This window comes from Wyeomyia smithii, chromosome 3 (assembly GCF_029784165.1).
Source record: "Wyeomyia smithii strain HCP4-BCI-WySm-NY-G18 chromosome 3, ASM2978416v1, whole genome shotgun sequence".
Taxonomy (NCBI): domain Eukaryota; kingdom Metazoa; phylum Arthropoda; class Insecta; order Diptera; family Culicidae; genus Wyeomyia; species Wyeomyia smithii.
The window spans coordinates 115,674,280-115,682,413 of NC_073696.1; positions in this window are offsets into that span (position 1 = coordinate 115,674,280).

Genomic DNA, 8,134 nt, shown 5'->3' on the forward strand with positions numbered 1-8,134 from the left:
CTAACATTGGGGGAATTAAGATACACGGACAACATGCACTGTGGAAGCTCTTACACATTCAGTAAATTAGACGGGTGCGACAAATTTAAATTGCTAGGATGCAACACAGAATACTTGCTTGCGTTGACAAAAATTAATAACTTTCAATGACTTGTTTATTTGCCTTCTAAAAGGCATTTTGATGTTCAAAATTGGATTTCCTGATGGCAATCTTCATGCTGCCCCAACACGGGGGGAATAATGGCTGCCTGGCGACACACGCTGAGAAAACCCGCGCTGCTCCTGGACGTGGTGACCAACCACAGGGCTAGTGCTGCTGCTAAGGAAGGACGACTGCTGTTGTCGCTGTCTAGAACTATTATGAGCGGCTCCGGCTAAAACAGGCTCTTATATAGGGATGAAAATTGGAATGAATTATTTTTCGTAGGTGGTGGAATGATATAACTTGAAAAATATGTGTGACTTCATTCCAGCTCAGAGCGATCATTTGATAAGCTCCACCTCTTTTTTCAGTCTCTAAAGTTTTTCCTCAGTTTCGTAGCACGGATGCACAAAAATGATTTCTTGTCGAGCCGGACCGATAGCACTCTCATTGAAGCAACAAAATAACATGTTTTGTGTCGTGTTGTACAGCTTCGTTGAAGAAAATGTTCCCGTCCCCGTGTCGCATGTAAGCAGATTATTGCGTTCAGTAGACAGTAGATAGTGTATCCAGCGAATAAACACCGATGGTGCTCTCACACACGCAACGGTTTTGGACCCGTATCTTATTTCGGTTTGTAACATCAAGCGATTTCGTTTGCTCGCTGTTGCGTGTTGCATCATGTTGCAACTTGGCAGCTGGGAGACGACGAAATTCTGTTTATGCTGATTAATTGAATCGATTTCATATTAGCTCTAACTAACTGCTTTTGTGAATGCGTTCTAACAGGGAAATTTATTATTCAATGTCGGTTATGCTGATCGCAACCTTTGCGCTGCCCCTATAGTGGGGAGTTTACTAAATAAAGTAAAAATTAGACAACTACAACAGAATTTGATTGCATCCCCGCAGAATGTCTGCGTGTGTTGATGCCAGAAAATTATTAACCTTCAATTATTTTTTTATTTGCCTTGAAAAAAGCATGTTGCGGTTCAAAATCGGTTGCCAATTACAACCTTTGAGCTGCCCTAACATTGGTGGAATTAAGATACACGGACAACATGCACTGTGGAGGCTATTTCACATTCAGTAAATTAGACGGGTGCGACAAATTTGAATTGCTAGGATGCAACACAGAATGCTTGCTTGCGTTGACAAAAATTATTAACTTTCAATGACTTGTTTATTTGCCTTAAAAAAGGCATTTTGATTTCCGAAATTGGATTTCCAGATGGCAATCTTCATGCTGCCCCAACACGGGGGGAATAATGGCTGTCTGGCGACACACGCTGAGAAAACCCGCGCTGCTCCTGAGACGTGGTGACCAACCACAGGGCTAGTGCTGCTGCTAAGGAAGGACGACTGCTGTTGTCGCTGTCTAGAACTATTATGAGCGGCTCCGGCTGAAACAGGCTCTTATATAGGCCAAATAGCATGTTTTCAATTGCAAGGTATATAATCCTGTCGACCGTGCTTGGGAAGCAAGCATATAACGACCAATCAGAGGTCGAATTTTTCGTTTTGACAAGCCTTGACTATTTTCAATAGTACAATAGTGTGAATAATAAAATTACAATTATCTTATTTTGGGAAGAATCTTAGAAGATTTTCCAATTTATTGCTGCAAGAACGAAGGAAATCCATCGAATACTAACCGATTTATTAGCATTTGAAATTGGACATATTTTTCACTTTTTTCGGTTTTAGATTTTCATTTCACATCCCTATGTAGCCGAACTTCCTGAGAGAAGTATTCTACTTCAAAAAAAAAACAAGATTTCAGAATAAGATCCACACATTCTACATCTAGTGTAAAATAAAAGTTTATTGAAATCAAATGTAGAAAATGTAATTCATTATCTTTCTGCGGAAAACTAGCAACACTTAACATTATAATTGCGTTGAGAAATCTGAATGTAGAACAATGTGGAATAGTTAAGGATTTAGGAATATTCTTTTGATTCGAAACTTAATTTCATTGAGCACTATAAAACTATCAAAATTAAGGCAAACAGCATATTCATTAAACGCCTCTGCAACAATTTTCAAGGCCCATACACTATCAAAACTTCATTAATTGCCTATGTGAGGTCTATACTGAAATATTGCAGCATCTAGTGATCTCCTCGTCCAGGCATACATGAAGAAATAATAGAATCAGTACAAAACAATGTTTATTATATACTCTTCGTAAGCTAGGCTGGGCCTCACTCCATTTTTAATCGGTATCGTTTGGCAGCGAGTTGACTCAGCAGAACTACTTACCAAATTAAACTTTTATGCACCAATTCGACGACTTCGAAATTGTAGTTAGGTATAATCAACATTGCAAAATCATTAACTTTCCAATGTCTTGGCATACATTGAAAGTGTGATTAAGGTTCCTGAGGCTGAGGGCACAAAATCACTTTTTTTACTAAACACAAATGGAGTTAAAGTAATGTCTGAAAACTCTTATTTAAGAATTTCACCCTTTTGGGGAGATGACATTTTGTTGTTAATTAAGCCGCAACATTTGAACAAGAAGAAATGTCTAAAAATTAGCCTAATGCTTGCACAAAAATCGCAAAACTACCGATTAAATAAACTTTGAGTAATAGTGCAATAAAAAATAAGATCCTACCAATTGTTACGGCTTGTGGCAACTAAACATAAATTATTCCTGAAATTAATAATTTGGTGGATATTTTACTAATTTGGTCGATTTTTTTGACATGTAGTAAAACTAATGTCATTGCTGGTTACAGCTTATTCAAAATATATTCTCCAAAACATAAATCTCTCGTTGCTGAATAAACAAGTAAAAACCAATTTTGATGGTCCTGCTGTGCACAACAAAAATAGACTGATAATTTACCATGAAACAATAATACATGTCTCAATCTGAGCTAGGAATCATACTGCTGAAAGCTACAGATGATGCCTCCAACTGCGACTCAGTCTTTCACTGTAGAATATTCTTTCTGCCAAGAGAAGAAGAGAAGATGTCCGCGTTTGTTGACAGCGCTACCAGTTGTCTTGTGCAAATCGACAGCCACCCAGCTTCTGAATTATTTAATGAACCGAAAGGGCAGCTATGAATTTTCAATCTTTACAGTTGATTCAATTTGATTGGATTTTCTCCCAGCGCTAGAACAATTGTAAAGTTAACAAATGAGTCATAGCTTTTATCACACCATGTGGGGTTATTTTTCTGTTATGCACTCGACTTTTTTTAGTGCTGTAGAATAAAGTTATGCGCTTAATTTCAAGATAAAATAGATGCACTTTTAATACTAAAATGCGACGGCTTAATGTGAAGCAGTTAATATATATTTGGGCAAATTTGTTGTATTAAAGTTCGAATTGTTTGCTGTGTAAGCGGTATACTTTCATATCAGAATGATGCAAATATAAGCATATAGATGCTTCTATTTAATTAAAACATGCTTTGATCTTCCGTTATCATTGTAATTCACTTTCCAGTTTTTCAATGCAATGAATTGGCTCCAAGAATTACCGAAATATATTATTCATATGAAGCACGAAGTTTAATTGTGTTTTCTACCAAACAGCTTCTGGCAAATGCGACAATTAAGAAATTGAATTAACTCAGTGGCGAAGAACAAATGTTTTCTGGGAAGTGTTTTTGTGATGATCACTAAATTTAATGGTATTCAAACTTCTAAACGAGAGAATTACAAAATATATGTCAACTCTAGGCAAGTATGACAATCGATTGCTCTGGTAGCGTTGTGCATTAAAAACCCAACAATCGTAACCCGAAAAAATTGAGCGCACTAATAGCTATCATCCAAAACGGTTTTGCGTATGAGGAAAACTTCATATAAACATCTTTATGGCCATCGTATTTATGAAAAACTTTTTTATAGCTAACACATTTATAGCTGTTGTCCAATAGCCCCTAAAATGTAGCCAGCCATAAACAAAAACCAGTAATAATCCGCATTAGAGAAAATGCTTTTCACAATGATTAAGGTTTGACCTGGAGTGGGAGGGTGATTGAAGATATGTGGTTTCTTATTATCTAAGCTGGAAGATCTTTCTACGAGGCTTATTGTCGTAGTAAGACTGCACGTGTTACTAATGTATTACAAGAAATTGAAACAAATGGTGATGATCTTAGCGAAAGAGGTGTGGAATTCGGAACTTTCCAAGAATAAATTTGGATTTCATAGGCGTTAATTCCAATGTTTTTTGGTGTATAAAGGTTAACAGGTGTATAGATGCTGTATAAGATTTAGCAGTAAAATATTGGTAAAGTAAGGCTCAATTTCGTAGTGACTGTTCCTCTACAACCGATGCGATGGAACGCACCAATCAATCGGTAATGTGTTGGCCAGTATTTTTAGTATTCGTGATGGACAAGCAAACACGACAGATTTATGGTATAATGGACTTGTAACGGGAATGCCAGATAAGTTATTAGCAAAAATATTTGAATACTCTAGATTTCGTTACAAACTCCATGAACATTGGATGCGTATTATTGAGAAAAGTTCTAGCATTAAAAGTAATAGAACAAAAGTATAAGAGTCAAGTCAAATACCACGTGGTTTCTTCTTTGACCTCTTATCTCCCCTGTATAGTCTTTCGTGGTCTTTTGTCAAACTTCCTGCCCCCTCTCAACGACCACGTGGTTTAGGAACGGCTTCAAATTTAATCTTTTAGCATTAAAAAAAATTATACACAATTTGTTATTGTTTCTCTCTTGTGTACATATTCAAAGTATCATACAGCATGCAATATCGCACAAAACTTGTAAAAGATCTTTTTAACCGCTTGACAGTAGTTAGTCACCACTTTTATCAAGAGCAGCGGCGTCCCTATCAATCAACGGCTGAACAACTTCACACCTGCATTTGATTGCCGCTGCACGTTTTTTCCCGCCATCGTACACCTCCTTCGAAGTTATGTATTTGATCGTCATGCCAGCCCACGACAATGAATCGACACACGTTGGTGTGTGTATGAATGGGTTGGCGCCGGTATTCGTCCGTCCGTCCTGTCGTTGTGCGAAGAGCTTTTACGACCCTAGCACGCAGCATCCGCACTCAGTTTGAATCGCCATCGGTGTTGGGCAAACCATGAATGAACGTTGGCGCTGGAGGAAAAACAATTCTCTGTGCTTGCTATCGTCATACCATGTGATTTTTCGGCTTTTCTTTTCTCTAACGAACTAGCACGATAGAAATGTTACTTTGTGAGAGAAACAGTCGAAGCCAGTAACGGTGAGAGTATCGGAGTCGCTGCAAGCGATGGGTAAACAGGCTGAGTGGGGTAGGTTTTTTATACGCATGTGCTTGAAATGGCACTCATTTAGTGCTCAATGCGGCCGCTGATAATCGGCTAATCGGCTTTGTAGTTGCATCGAAAGCGTTTAGTTTAATTCATTAATAAATTGTTACTATTTCGCCGCGAACATTAGTCTTTTCTATTCCAGTTAATTTTCAGGATTAGTTCCTCCTTTAAAGTCTTGTTTACCTTCTATTCGGCAGATTTCTGAATGTAGGGTTAGAGCTACGCTACGGTCTACTTTACTGATTTCTGATTTCCACTACATTAAGGTCTTATTCGACACGGGTTGCTTTTCTCCATTATACAAAAATGGTCCAAAATATCAACCTTATTTTAATCACGTTTTCCGTTTGAAGCTTAAAGTAATCAAAATTCCGTTTGAAAATATCACAATTTTTGGTGTTAATACTAAAATTTTAAGACATTTAATTTTGGCCTTTAGGTTGACCACTGTCATAATTCAACAAGCTTTATACATTATAAAACGGTTTTTTGTTTTATTTTCAACTCAAAAAAGTCTATTTTTTCGTGGTTCCATACAAATTGGGAACGCATCCCCGGCCTGAAAAATAGTCTAGTGTATTAGTATTCGTATCATAATTCAGAGTCTACCCAAGTAATTGTTTCCAATAAAAAAAGTTGATAGAATTTTATAAATTTCCCACGGATAAGATTCAGAAACCCAATAAAGTCTTTTACTCCTATCTTCCGCCCACGAAAATGGGGACCTTAGGGAACTTCGTAGTCGCAAGGTTACAGAGTCCGCTTTGATAAGGGACCATACTTAAATGACGTAGCATTTATGGGGGGAGGGGGGATATCATCATTTTGTGACAAGCTGAGACAAGGGGGGAGGGGGGGGGGGTTGTAGTAAAATCGACGTAGCATTTTTTTTTAAAGACTAAATTTTTCGCAGGAAAAATGTATTATTAAAATACACTAAAACATTGCACAAAGTATTGCAGCGAGATCTGCCGAAATGTTTTTATCTGTGGCATTCTGATATCTTCTAAAAGCTCTGCTACATAAACAATCACTTGGATTTCCAAACACACAATCTGTTTTGAATACAAAAATCGTTGCTTTTTTGTGGCTATTAATAGTGAAAATTACAAGATACTCGTTTTATTCCCGGAATAGTTTCTGTGTTTTCTGCAGACATGGATCATACTAAGTTGTTTAAACACCTTTACTCCTTGTATCAAAACACAAGCCCTTCGAAGCAGAGGATGCAGTCACGAGTCTATAAGTTGTAAATAAATTGAATTAGACACGGGTTTTTTCAAGTATTTTTTGTATGTATGTTACTACAGTCAGGTTTTTATTACGTACCTCGTAAAAAAACTGCATTATTTGAAAATCCACGTAAAAAAAACGCGCTAATTCAAAAATCCGCGTAAAAAACCGCGTAATTCAAAAATCCGCGTATAGTGAACCAGCAAGAAGGGCTTAGAAAAAACCCGAGACGCTCTAGAACCAGTATTTAAAATTGTCCTCTTTGACGGTCATTCCGGATCTTTCGGAGGGCGGTGGGTATCTTTTGGACTAAGTCTTCTACTAGATAAACATTTAAACGTTTCTGGTTCCAAACCCACTTTAATTCGAAAATTCGCGTCAATTCAAAAATCCGCGTAAAAACCGCGTTAATTGAAAAATCCGCGTAAAAAAAACCTCGTAAAAAACCCAAATCAATCCACCAAGCGGTGATACCCAGCCTTTGTCATTCGAACTGATTATTTGTTAAATTGTTTTACACGAACACGTCAATTTTTAGGAAAAATACACCTTGAAAATTTCCACTATACCGAACATTTAAAACATAACATTTACTCACATATGAGCATACAATAACACATGCACATGCAAATACAATGAAATGAATATGTTTCGAATACATCACACGAAAAATCCAGATGACTACTCCTGGTTACCGGAATACATTCTAAACAGAGGCCAGAAATCAACTTGGGACGCCATTTTAAATTTCTAGATAGTAGCTTCCGATTTATGAAAAACAACCTAAACGGGACAAACATTACCCAGTGTTTTCCAGAAACCGGAATAATGCTCGGAAGCCGGGGTGAACTCTATACTTTATTTTGAAACCCGATTTTGCAGCTTTCGGTTTCTGGAAAACATCCTTAAATTGTCAAATACAATGCAATGAAGGTATATCCACTCGTTGGGTTCTAGAATATTGATGTTATATATAAAGTAATAATTTATGTAAATTTGAGTCTAATTTTGTGAAAATCGGTCCAACCATCCTGGAAAAATTGAGTGAGCTTGAGCAGTCTTTGGAATATGTTTCTTTTCAAAAGATGATTTCCTTACATAACGGACAAAGTTATAGTCCTATTACAACAAAATTCAATAGGGTCTTGTGGGGTAACTAGTTCTTCAATACAACACTAATTTTGAAAAAATTGATTCAGCTATTTCTAAGAAATATGAGTCAGTTCTAAAGCCACCGGAACACGTTTCTTTTAAAAACTTAAACCACATGTTTAATCATTAGTTAAGGATTTTCAAGACAGTCCGTTCATTTGACACCAGTTTTGTTTTTGAAACACATTTTAAACATTTTAAAACACGGTGCCTAAACTAAAAATCCGATTACAATGAAATGCAATAGGGTTTTATAGACCTCTCATTTGCAATTGATTTCTTAAAAATCGGTGTAACCATCTCTGA